The 12,636-nt window shown below is 42.3% G+C and overlaps 2 pseudogenes; one reads left to right on the top strand and one right to left on the bottom strand.

Annotated features, from left to right (window-relative positions):
* Positions 1–7,563: 7,563 nt before the first annotated feature.
* Positions 7,564–7,682, bottom strand: LOC134939204 (5S ribosomal RNA; annotated as a pseudogene).
* Positions 7,683–10,117: 2,435 nt separating this feature from the next.
* LOC134939203 (5S ribosomal RNA) lies at positions 10,118–10,236 on the top strand (annotated as a pseudogene).
* The last annotated feature ends 2,400 nt before the right edge of the window (positions 10,237–12,636 follow it).

The raw sequence follows: 12,636 nt of genomic DNA, 5'->3' as shown, positions 1-12,636 counted from the left end.
TTGGCAGTACAGAGACTGATCCTCCCCATCCACAGCCTGCAGCCAGGTCAGTCAAAGGCTTGATGACTGCCCAGCAAGCAGCTGCACTGTCCAGCCTGCTATAATGAACCGCCCCTGTGACCTCGTCTAGGCCGCTAGCGATAGAGGGTATGGATAATAATTTCAGCAAATTATGGTCCAGGAGTTGATAGTAGCACGAGGCTGGGGCTGCTTTAGTGGTCTCTAGGCATCCGTACTGGCACGAGAAATGAAGGGGGCAATGACGTAATTAAAAATGGGGGTCAAACACATACATAGTGTACATGTACATACATAGTATACATGTACATATATAAATACACACAGACACATACATAAAGGCCAGACAGCGCAGTGCAAATGGGGGTGATTGGCAGTACAGAGGCTGATCCTCCCCGACCGCAGCCTGAAGCAATCAGCCGGGTCAGTCAAAGGCTTGATGACTGCCCAGCAAGCAGCTGCACTGTCCAGCCTGCTATAATGAACCGCCCCTGTGACCTCGTCTAGGCCACTAGCGATAGAGGGCGTGGCTAAGAATTTCATGGGCCTACCAGAATTTCACTAAATACCCATATACAGCCCAGTACAAGTCTGAATTGAAGAGACCGTAAAGACGGCGACCAGGCCATATAGGTCAGTATAGAGTGCCAGGGAGTTGCACGCCAGCACTAAATAAATGGATAATGACTATTTCGGAGGCCAAAGGATAGGTAAAAGAATAATCGGCCCGGAAAGCAGTAAGACTAATGTCTTATTCCATGCCATCCAGGCCACACCCCAATAAGACGCACTTTATCAGGGTCATGATAAAGTCTCCATCTGGCCTACTGTCCCCATACAACAGTATGAGGACCTAAATTCATCAAGCTCTAAAAACACTATAAGCAGGAGAGTGTTTACAAAACATACACATTTAATAAATATCCATGTACACCAGAAACATAATACCACGCCTCTACAGGTCTAGAAGTCAAGTCTAGCCTGAGGATTATCGGTAATTAATAATAATATTAATTACCTGTCTTGGGTCAGCTACTCCTGCGGTTCTATCTTCAGAGTATGCTGTGTAGTAAAGACGACCTCACAGAGCCCAGAGATGTAGGTTGGTGGCTGATGACCTCACAATTCAATCATGGAGATGGTCCACCTGAAAAAAATTTTTTGAGGCGCGATAATATGTTCCTGATATACACGTATATTTATTATTGTTTCTTTATATACTACCACAAATAAATGCAGTGCTGTATAGAGAACACAAGTCATCCATATTAGACCCTGCCCCATAGGAGCTTACAGTCTATATAAACATAAATCTAAGTTAATATAGAAAATATGTAATAAAATCTAAAAATAAAATATATACAATACATAAAAAAATATAAATCTATACAAAAGTATATATCTCAAAATATAAAATATATACTGGGATAAAAACTATACAAACTGGGAAAATATATACGCATGTAAACAGGAATGGACGTATATATAGGGCCTAATTCAGACCTGATCGCTAGGCTGCGTTTTCGTACAGCCTGCGATCAGGTCTGAACTGCGCATGCACCGCAATGTGCAAGCGCGTCAGACTGCAGCGACGGGGATCAGCGGGCATCGACGGGATGAGCGAGAAAAGCAATTGCACGGGCGATCACAAGGTGACTGACAGAAAGAGGCCTTTGTGGGTGGCAACTGACCGTTTTTAAGGAATGTCCAGAGAAACGCAGGAAGAACCAGACGTTTGAAGGGAGGGTTTCTGACGTCAGCTCCGGCCCCGATCATCGCACTGGAAGAGTAAGTCCTGGGCTGTGCAGAGACTGCACAATCTTCTGTTTGTGCAGCTCTCCTGCACATTCGTTCGCACCCCTGCACAGCGATTTCCCCCTCCCCTGCAGGCTGCGACTACCTGATCTCAGGGATGCTATATACGCACCCTAGCGATCGGGTCTGAATTAGGCCCATAAACATTTAAGTGAAATAGAAGAGCATAATGGACAGAACCTTGCCATGTTTGGTGCCCGGAACTGATCCCACCACCTACAACCCCAATGTTTCCCTCTGTAGCCCAATGGAACCAGAAGAAGAAAATCCAATAGCAGTTCAAGTGACCTCAAATCAAAACAGAATACAAAAACATAAAAATAAAACAACTTAAGTTCAACGAGGTGGAAGATATCGCGGCGAAGGTGACCCAAAACATCCCAGGATTGGGCCGGTATGTTCTCACGTGAGAGTCCAAGGAGTTCAACTGGCCATGGACAGAGACACCACAGTCCTCCAGGATAGAAAAACGATACTCAGGCTCACCAGACTCATCCTCCATCACCTGCATATTTTGACATGAAACGGACAAAGAAGAAACAGCAAATGTAGGATAACAGAAAAGTTCCACAAGCTAGCCCTGCACAGGAGACTGAGGTGACCAAATCAACAGAGCAAGTGATAGCAAAAATCCACAGTATAACCTGGGATTGGAGACTGAAGGTATAGTAAGGAGCTACACAGTGTCACATTGAACTGAAGATGGAAATATAGAGGCAGCTAGACAGACGAACGAACGAACGAACGAACGAACGAACGAGTGAAGGGAACAGTTCAAGCAAAAGACAACCAGGCTGCAGCAGGTAAGTATCAAGAGGACTAAACAGAGTAGCACTGAACTGGAGACTGAGGTGACCAGATCAACAGAGCAGTTGAGGGAATGATGATAGCTTAACACCAGCAGAGCTCAAGGAGATCAGGGTGTCCGGTATCACAAGAGCGAGGAAGCAGGACAGCACTCTAATCAACAGTCACTAGTGTCCCACAGACACATGATATGGCCAGTGGCGGGTTTCCCACTAGGCACGTGCAAAGGAGCGGCACACCAGGCTGATAAGGGCCATGTGATTCTTTTTTTCATCATTAAGACTTCTTTTTTTATGTTTTAATTAGCAAATGAAAGGGGTGGAACAAAGGCAGCAAATTGTGGTCGAGGAGTTATTATTATTACATTGGAAGCAGGGCAAGACTGGGGCTGCTTTATTGGTCTCGAGGCACCCGAACTGGCACGTGAAATGAAGGGAGCAATGACGTGATTAGAGGCGGGGAAATGGGGTGGATGTACTGTGGCCAATAATTTGCCTAGGGGCGACCTCGCCCCTAAATCCGCCCCTGGATACTGCTTTCAAAATGGCGGCAGATAGAAGACCCCAGCAGCAGAGAAGCCACCAGTGGGAAGGAGCAGTCAGCAAAACTAAACCCCAGCACAGGAGCAGACACAGGAGAGCAGCAGTCACCAGGGAGGGAGTCGCAATCAGGAGCCGCCAAGTGGTAGAGGATGACCCTCAAACCAGCAGGGCAATGGTACCCGGCACAGCACACAGGAGCAATCTGGAGCACAGGTCAGGAGCCAATACGGCCCTGGCTTGCATGAGAATCGAGCGGCAAGGCGGCACCATGGGAATCAAGGGTAAATACATACATAGCATACATGTACATAAATAAATAGTTACACACACAAACACACACATACATAAAGGCCAGATAGCCCAGTGCAAAAGGGAGTGATTGGCAGTACAGAGACTGATCCTCCCCATCCACAGCCTGCAGCCAGGTCAGTCAAAGGCTTGATGACTGCCCAGCAAGCAGCTGCACTGTCCAGCCTGCAATAATGAACCGCCCCTGTGACCTTGTCTAGGCCGCTAGCGATAGAGGGCATGGATAATAATTTCAGCAAATTATGGTCCAGGAGTTGGTAGTAGCACGAGGTTGGGGCTGCTTTAGTGGTCTCTAGGCATCCGTACTGGCACGAGAAATGAAGGGGGCAATGACGTGATTAGAGGCGGGGGGCAAACACATACATAGTGTACATGTACATACATAGTATACATGTACATATATAAATACACACACACACATACATAAAGGCCAGACAGCGCAGTGCAAATGGGGGTGATTGGCAGTACAGAGACTGATCCTCCCCGACCGCAGCCTGAAGCAATCAGCCGGGTCACTGGGCATGGATAATAATTTCAGCAAATTATGGTCCAGGAGTTGGTAGTAGCACGAGGCTGGGGCTGCTTTAGTGGTCTCTAGGCATCCGTACTGGCACGAGAAATGAAGGGGGCAATGACGTGATTAGAGGCGGGGGGCAAACACATACATAGTGTACATGTACATACATAGTATACATGTACATATAGTACAGTCCGTTTGGTCCGGGTGTTCGTTTTGTTTTTTTGCCAAGTACGAGGATTTATCTCTGGACACTGGATTGAGGTGAGTATAATTTTATTCACAGGTACACGTGGATTCTACTTGGACAAGTGGACCGAACGTCGTGTCAACATAGGTAAGTATGTGTGTGTGTCGACATGTGTGAAATAAAGTTGTACTTTCAAGGTGTGCGTGTCCTGTTTTTATTTGGGTATTTTTTTCCAGTAGAACTACAGGTACCAGCGGGCCTGTTTTTCTCCCGCATGCTGGTACTTGTGGTTCTCCAAGTACCAGCTTGCGGGGGAGGCTTGCTGGGACTTGTAGTACTACTGGATAAAAACAATATTCTTTCAATTTTCTCAAGGCTATCAGCCCCCCATCTGCAGCCCTTGGATGGGGGGACAGCCTCGGGCTTCACCCCTGGCCCTTGGGTGGCTGGGGGGGGACCCCTTGATTGAAGGGGTCCCCACTCCCCCAGGGTACCCCGGCCAGGGATGACTAGTTGGATATTTAACGCAACGGCCGCAGGGTGCTGTATAAATGTGACCCCCGGCTGTGGCATTATCTATCCAGCTAGTGGAGCCCGATGCTGGTGTAAAAAATACGGGGGACCCCTACTCTTTTTGTCCCCCATATTTTTTGCACCAGCACCAGGCGCAGAGCCCGGTGCTGGTTTTAAAAATACAGGGGATCCCCTGTCATTTTTCCCCCCGGATTTTTAGAACCAGGACCGGCTCGAAGAGCCCGAGGCTGGTTATGCTTAGGAGGCGGGACCCCACGCAATTTTTTTTCTGATTTTTACCATTCGATTTAAAAAAAAATAATAATAATATTTTAAAAAATATATAAATAATACTTGTGCCTCCAAAAAAGACAAACCAAGTACCTAATCCCTTCTAATAGAAATAGATATGCTATTACCAATAAAAAAAAACACCTAAAAAAACATGTTTTAAATATTTTTTATTAGATTGCGCCACCAAAGTGTGGCGGATTGAAAATGACGGATTTACTGTCTAAAAGCACTGTTGTCGAATTTCCAAACTTCAATTGAATATACTTTTGTCGAATTGCCGCATTTGTACCATTGCAGAAATGTCGAATTTGACAAATGTCGAATTTCAAAAAGTCGAATTTGGAAAGTCCGTTTTTTTGACAGAAAGTACTGAACTGCATTGTCGAATTATTTTTTTTGGTGAAAATGTCCCGTTTTTCGACATTTTCGGGCATTCGACCGCAATTGCATATACCCCATAGTGTCATTGTTTGCATGACTGCCTCTGTCCTCTTACCCATTTACATGCAGTTTGTATATCTGTGTAAGTCGCTGAATGATAATGTTTACTCATGAATTTCAATTAAGATTTTAACAGCAGCCTGAGAAATTCTCAGTAATCCTTCTACAAAGGTACAAAATGAACGTCTGATCCAAGCCTCAGGCTGCTGCTCTGCTTAATATGTTGAACCCAGGGGGGACTTTGCACTCAGCCTGCGTATAAAATGAGATTCAATGAGCAGCTGTACGCAGAAATCAATGACAGGAATAGCTCAGTGCCTAGGTGGATAGAAATGGGTGTAGGAGGTAAACTACTCCTGCTGCAGGCTCCTTCACTGACCTTTGTGTGATTTATTGTAATCTTAACATAAAATAGACTTTAATATACAAGTATAGTAGAGATGCATCAAGCATGGCTAAATATTACAAGTACGGCCACTGATTTAACATGGGGTATCCTAAGCTATATAGAGCAACATAACAAAAGTATTTGTTTTGTATACATATACTGTATGGCATTAATATTGCCATGCAGCAGGTATCATGTACTGCACTCAGGGTTTATAGTAAATATACAGTATATATTAGAGATGCGTGCCTGATCATTTTTGCTGGTTTTGGTTTTGATTTTTGTTCTAATTTGTCGTCCAGTTTTGGTTTTGGATTCGATTTTGTATTTCGGCCGTGACTGATTTGTTTTTTTATTAATTGATTAAAAAATCTAACATCACAGAATTTGGATCTTTTTTTTGTTCCAACAGTATTATTAGCCTCATTAACATTAATTTTCAGTCATTTCCACTCAATTTTGACCACCTCACAGCTCACAATATTGTTTTCATCCAGTTTAGACCAAAAGACTGCACCGAGCTACCTGGCTAAGTAAACTAAGTGACAGTGAGGTGAGGCCTAGTGGCAAAAAGACTTAAAAAAGATTGATTGATTGATTGAATAATTGATTGTGGTAGGCAACTGTATGGTCCACATTATTCATATTGATGAACTCAAAATACACCAGTTGTACAATTAAAGATACCAAATATTTTTAACTTTTTTTGCAAATGACAAATCATGTCATGAACCGATCACTCACCGCTGCGGGTTCTGTGGTCTGTCCGTTGTCATTGCGGATGCTCGCAATGCTGTGCGGCCGTGTGGGGACGCGGCATGATTGGCTGCAGAGGTGATGCTGGTTCTGGGAGCCGGGAGTGCGGGGACTGAATGGCCAGTGGCGCCTCTGTGTGTCTGCAGTATAGGAGGTGGCCATGTTGGAGACCAAATGCAGCACCTGTGAGCAACTGTGAGCACCTGTAAGTGTTAGCCAATCCTGTGCTTGTGCTGCCTATAAGTAGGCTGGGATTATTTCACTCTTGGCCAGTCCTTTGTTGTTGCTACTCTGTACCCTAGCTCTGTGCTCTCCCTGTGGATTTCTATGTGATTCCAGTGGTTCTGATATCGCCTCCACTCCCGGAGGTCTGCCTGCAGCCTTCACTGCAAGTGATCCACTAGCTCCCTGCTGTGCTGTCAGTCAATCGCTCTCCAAGTGGCAACAAGTGGATTACTGGAGGCCTGTGAGAGGTTACCTTGTTCGTTCAGTGACTGCCTGCTATAATCACACAGCCTGTCAAAGTTTCTACTTAATCCTGGTCCTCATTCTCTCATCACTCAACTTAACCCATTCTTCACCGTTGTTGTCTGCTGCATCTCTTCACAGTGTTTGAGAATATGAAAGGAGACAAGAAAAAGTGACCTTGGTTGGGAGCACTCACTCCTGGAGAAATACTTACAATCATGATATATGTATGAGTAGTAATGTAACAATAGAATAATTAAGTTAAAACGTAACTTTTATTAGTATATATTTCATAAAAAATTAGGTACACTAATTGAAATGACTAGGGAAGTGAAAAAACAAAAGATACCAGATTACTAGTAGAATAGCTTTGAACTTTCTAAGCCATACATAAATTCAATCTGCGAACATTTTGATGGATTGTTACTGTGGTGTTTCAGTATCTGGCAAGCATATGCCCATCCTTCCGTGGATTCAGTGCAGTCACCAATTCAATTCCACTGGAAACCTACAACACCAGGTATTCCTAGGTGGTCTCCCACTGAAGTACTGACCCGGCCCAACACTGTATTGCCTCCAAGATCAGACGGGGTTGGGCATACCCAGTGTGGTATGGTAGTAGGTGACGTGTGAAAAAAAGGGCAGCAAGTGCAGTTATTATGTAAAGGATGTGTGTTATTGTGCCAGTTTAGCTGCATATATTCCCCCTATTAAATATTTTGTTGACCCTCATTGCACCAATTAGCGACCCAGACACATGGGTATGCAGAGGTTAAATCATATGGTCAACAGGGGTTGATGACATAAGCCTCTGTTTTTTTCTGTACGGAGCGTGAGGCAAGACAAGGAAAATAGCCTATTATAATTTTAAGACATGTACATTAGACAGACACAAATTTAGATGAAAAAGAGTGTCAGTTATTTCAGATTGAAACTACTTTTCATGAAAGCCTTGATTTGGTGATATTTTCTGATACGTAAATATAAATACAGGTTGAGTATCCCTTATCCAAAATGCTTGGGACCAGAAGTATTTTGGATATCGGATTTTTCCGTATTTTGGAATAATTGCATACCATAATGAGATATCATGGTGATGGGACCCAAGTCTAAGCCCAGAATACATTTATGTTTCAGATACACCTTATACACACAGCCTGAAGGTGATTTTAGCCAATATATTTAGTAACTTTGTGCATTAAAAAAATGTGTGTTCATTCACACAAGTCATTTATGTTTCATATACACCTTATATACACAGCCTGAATGTCATTTAATACAATATTTTTAACAACTTTGTGTATTAAACAAAGTTTGTTTACATTGTGCCATCAGAAAACAAAGGTTTCACTATCTTACTCTCACTCAAAAAATTCCATATTTCAGAATATTCCGTATTTCGGAATATTTGGATATGGGATACTCAACCTGTAGAAAAATTGTCCATGCTGAATATCAAGTATGGTATTTAATTTGTATCAGAGGGCGGAAAAACTCGCTTATAATGGCACAAAGATAAATCAGTAAATGTGCTTCAAAAAGTATTTGTTGCAATATTAGACAGTGCAATCATAAACAGTCGCATACCAGCAGCTTGATACAACAGGTACAAATGTTGCCATAGATCTGACATGGACTGATACTTGGAAGCCAAATGTAGGTTGTAAAGAGAAACACACACCGCTGCAACTACAGCTGCCCTGCACTATATTATAAGTATGTTATCAATCTATGTCTTTATAAACATACAAAGCAGCCTGAGTGATTTACAAGCCAAAATTGGCGGCTGAGTGCCACGAGTAATAGTGCAGTTAATCATATAAAATACCTGTGATGATTGGTTATGTGCTTGAAAAAATACTTGCTGCCAATTTACATATTTAAAACATGCAGAACAGCTTAAATCATTTGCAAGCCAAATTTAGCACCTAAATACCACAGGAAACGGTGCAGTTAGTCATACACAGCACCTAAAACATGCAGAACAGCTTAAAACATTTGCAAGCCAAACTTAGATGCTGAATTTCCACGGGTAACGGTGCAGTTAATCATAAACAGCACCAGCGATGATTAATTTCAACATATGCTTGATATTAATGACGAGCATAGTAGAATAGCCCAAATAGGCGTATGGCTATATAATAACAAAAAAGGGAAAGTGAGCAGGGGGGAAGGGGGAAAAGATACTTATTGGGCTGTGCGCCTCCCCGTCCCATCAGGTGCCGCCGAGCCGCCGAAGTCCATGCAATATGCAGACTGGACGCCTCGCCCGATCTCCTCTCCTCCGTCACTGGTCTAAGTCCGGTCACGTGAGAGCGCTCTCCGTGACCCTTAATCACGTACCCAACGTACGTTTCGCAGTGAGCTTGTTCACGGGTAGCGTGAACAAAAGACATAGATTGATAACATACTTATAATATAGTGCAGGGCAGCTGTAGTTGCAGCGGTGTGTGTTTCTCTTTACAACTTACATTTGGCTTCCAAGTATCAGTCCATGTCAGATCTATGGCAACATTTGTACCTGTTGTATCAAGCTGCTGGTATGCGACTGTTTATGATTGCACTGTCTAATATTGCAACAAATACTTTTTGAAGCACATTTACTGATTTATCTTTGTGCCATTATAAGCGAGTTTTTCCGCCCTCTGATACAAATTAAATACCATACTTGATATTCAGCATGGACAATTTTTCTATTTATATTTACGTATCAGAAAATATCACCCAATCAAGGCTTTCATGAAAAGTAGTTTCAATCTGAAATAACTGACACTCTTTTTCATCTAAATTTGTGTCTGTCTAATGTACATGCCTTAAAATTATAATAGGCTATTTTCCTTGTCTTGCCTCACGCTCCGTACAGAAAAAACAGAGGCTTATGTCATCAACCCCTGTTGACCATATGATTTAACCTCTGCATACCCATGTGTCTGGGTCGCTAATTGGTGCAATGAGGGTCAACAAAATATTTAATAGGGGGAATATATGCAGCTAAACTGGCACAATAACACACATCCTTTACATAATAACTGCACTCGCTGCCCTTTTTTTCACACGTCACCTACTACCATACCACACTGGGTATGCCCAACCCCGTCTGATCTTGGAGGCAATACAGTGTTGGGCCGGGTCAGTACTTCAGTGGGAGACCACCTAGGAATACCTGGTGTTGTAGGTTTCCAGTGGAATTGAATTGGTGACTGCACTGAATCCACGGAAGGATGGGCATATGCTTGCCAGATACTGAAACACCACAGTAACAATCTATCAAAATGTTCGCAGATTGAATTTATGTATGGCTTAGAAAGTTCAAAGCCATTCTACTAGTAATCGGGTATCTTTTGTTTTTTCACTTCCCTAGTCATTTCAATTAATGTACCTAATTTTTTATGAAATATAGACTAATAAAAGTTACGTTTTAACTTAATTATTCTATTGTTATATTACTACTCATACATATATCATAATTGTAAGTATTTCTCCGGGAGTGAGTGCTCCCAACCAAGGTCACTTTTTCTTGTCTCCTTTCATATTCTCAAATACGTTTGGACCTTTGGGAGCACCGCTGACAATCACCATTTTTTCTACCCACAGATATATTTTTTCTTATTGGTAGAAGGTGATTTATTTTAGACTATTGTCTAAACTGTCAGCTTTTCTCGGAGATAACTTTTTTTCATTTTTCATTACTATACATATTTTTTCCTGTGCGGCATCCCCAAACCCCCCCCCCCCCCTTTTTGTCTCTTCACAGTGTTTCAAGTATAATTTTCACAACCTGCAAATACTCCTTTCCGCATTTGTATCTACATTTTGTATTATTCAAAGACAATTCTTCACAGTTCTTCAGTTCAGCCTTTTAAGCTTCAGTAACAAGTTTTTAGAGTTATTCATTTACGTCTACAATATCCAGTTAACACTTCTTACAGTTTGGCACCAATCGTTGCTTTATATTGAACAAATCTTCACTAATCTTCAGGCACGTTTTATCTTATTCATATGAACATTTCTTGAGTACATCTTTAATGCTGATCATGCTTATCTTTATGCCATTCATTGCAATACGTCAGTTTATGTATAGTGTCTAATGATTGTCATTTAACTCCTTATTGGAATTGTTGCCTATTAATAAACACATGAAACAGAACTATCTTCGTCCTCCCTGTTTTCACCATACTCCATCACCTACACCTTTGGTTGGTCCAAGGTTAACGGATTCACAAAATCAATCGGTCCTGACAGTAAGCACTGGCCCCATGGATCCATCGGGTGAACAAACCGCAGGAGGCAGTGCTGCGGCAAATATTCTTTCCCGTCTGGATAATAAGGAATCTATACAGACACAAATAGTTGAGTTCATGCAAACTATGGCGGATCATCTGGATGCTCTTCATACAGCTGTAATGACACCAAAAGTTCAATTTACAACTCCATTGGTCCCTGCTTCCACAGTGGTTCCTCCAGTTACGGTGCCTATATAATGGGACTCCAAAGCTTTGCAGAGTGTCACAACGCTGTCGGCCAATTCTATAAATACGCCAATTTGAGAATTTCCACATGTGATGTGTGGGTCCCTTTTGACACACAGGATTAATCAAACACCTTAGCTGCCACCAGCAAGAGGAAATTAGCATTTAAACGCAGGTAGTCTTTGCTTCTACCTATCACAAACACGCTGCAAAAAGTAGGTAGACATGGGCCACACGAGGCATTGGTTCAAAAGAATTACAGAATAAGAACTAAAAATGAGATGTTTCATTTCAAGAATACTCCAGAGCTTTAGTTACAAAAAGGTGTTACAAAGATTATTAAGAATATTTTAAAAACACACAGAGTACAGCAATCTCAAAACAAAATGAAAAGTAATAAAAATACAGAAAAACTAACTCAAACCAACTTAGGTGGTTCTGTTGTGGGGGAGTTTCACAGAATAGCCCTGGTCATCTCCAGCATGTAGCTGCTGTATCCCCAAGATATGCACTCAGTGAGAGGGACAGATATAGCCCTCAGCTGCAGCAGGCCTCCACCCTTGGGATTTTCTAACCACTTCCCTGCTGGACACTAAACAAATGCCATTTTTACAAACTGTTGAGCTTGGCAACAGGCAGGGGGAGGGGGTGTAGCCCAAAGGCATACTGTAGGAATCTCTTTCAAAAAGAGTGAGGTCTGTGAGGATCTTTACCTTGTCACCCCTGGATAGTTTTATGACTAGCCAGGAAGTTTACTGGCTTAGTCATATAAACATGTGTACTTCCTTTACTTTCCATCAGGTGATTGATTTGACCATCTCCCTCTTATCAGGGTTTATAACCTCTAGTCTGGTCATTGCACAAAATCTACTCTCTCTCACACACAGCCTAGATGCATGGAGGTCAAATGCAGGACATTGCCTGTCAGCCATTTTGTCACATCTAAGCTGAAAGAATACAAAATTATATATATGCAGTCACTTGAAATCATTATTGGTGATTATTTCTGCAGGTAATAACCACACCTTAGATCACATACAATTTGTGATTCTCCTTTCTGCGTTTAAACATGACACAGAGAATTTCTGAATCAATGCGAGATTCAGTTT

This window comes from Pseudophryne corroboree, chromosome 6 (assembly GCF_028390025.1).
Source record: "Pseudophryne corroboree isolate aPseCor3 chromosome 6, aPseCor3.hap2, whole genome shotgun sequence".
Classification (NCBI taxonomy): Eukaryota; Metazoa; Chordata; class Amphibia; order Anura; family Myobatrachidae; genus Pseudophryne; species Pseudophryne corroboree.
The sequence above is the reverse complement of the archived record's forward strand: the minus strand, read 5'-3'. Positions and strand labels throughout refer to the sequence as shown.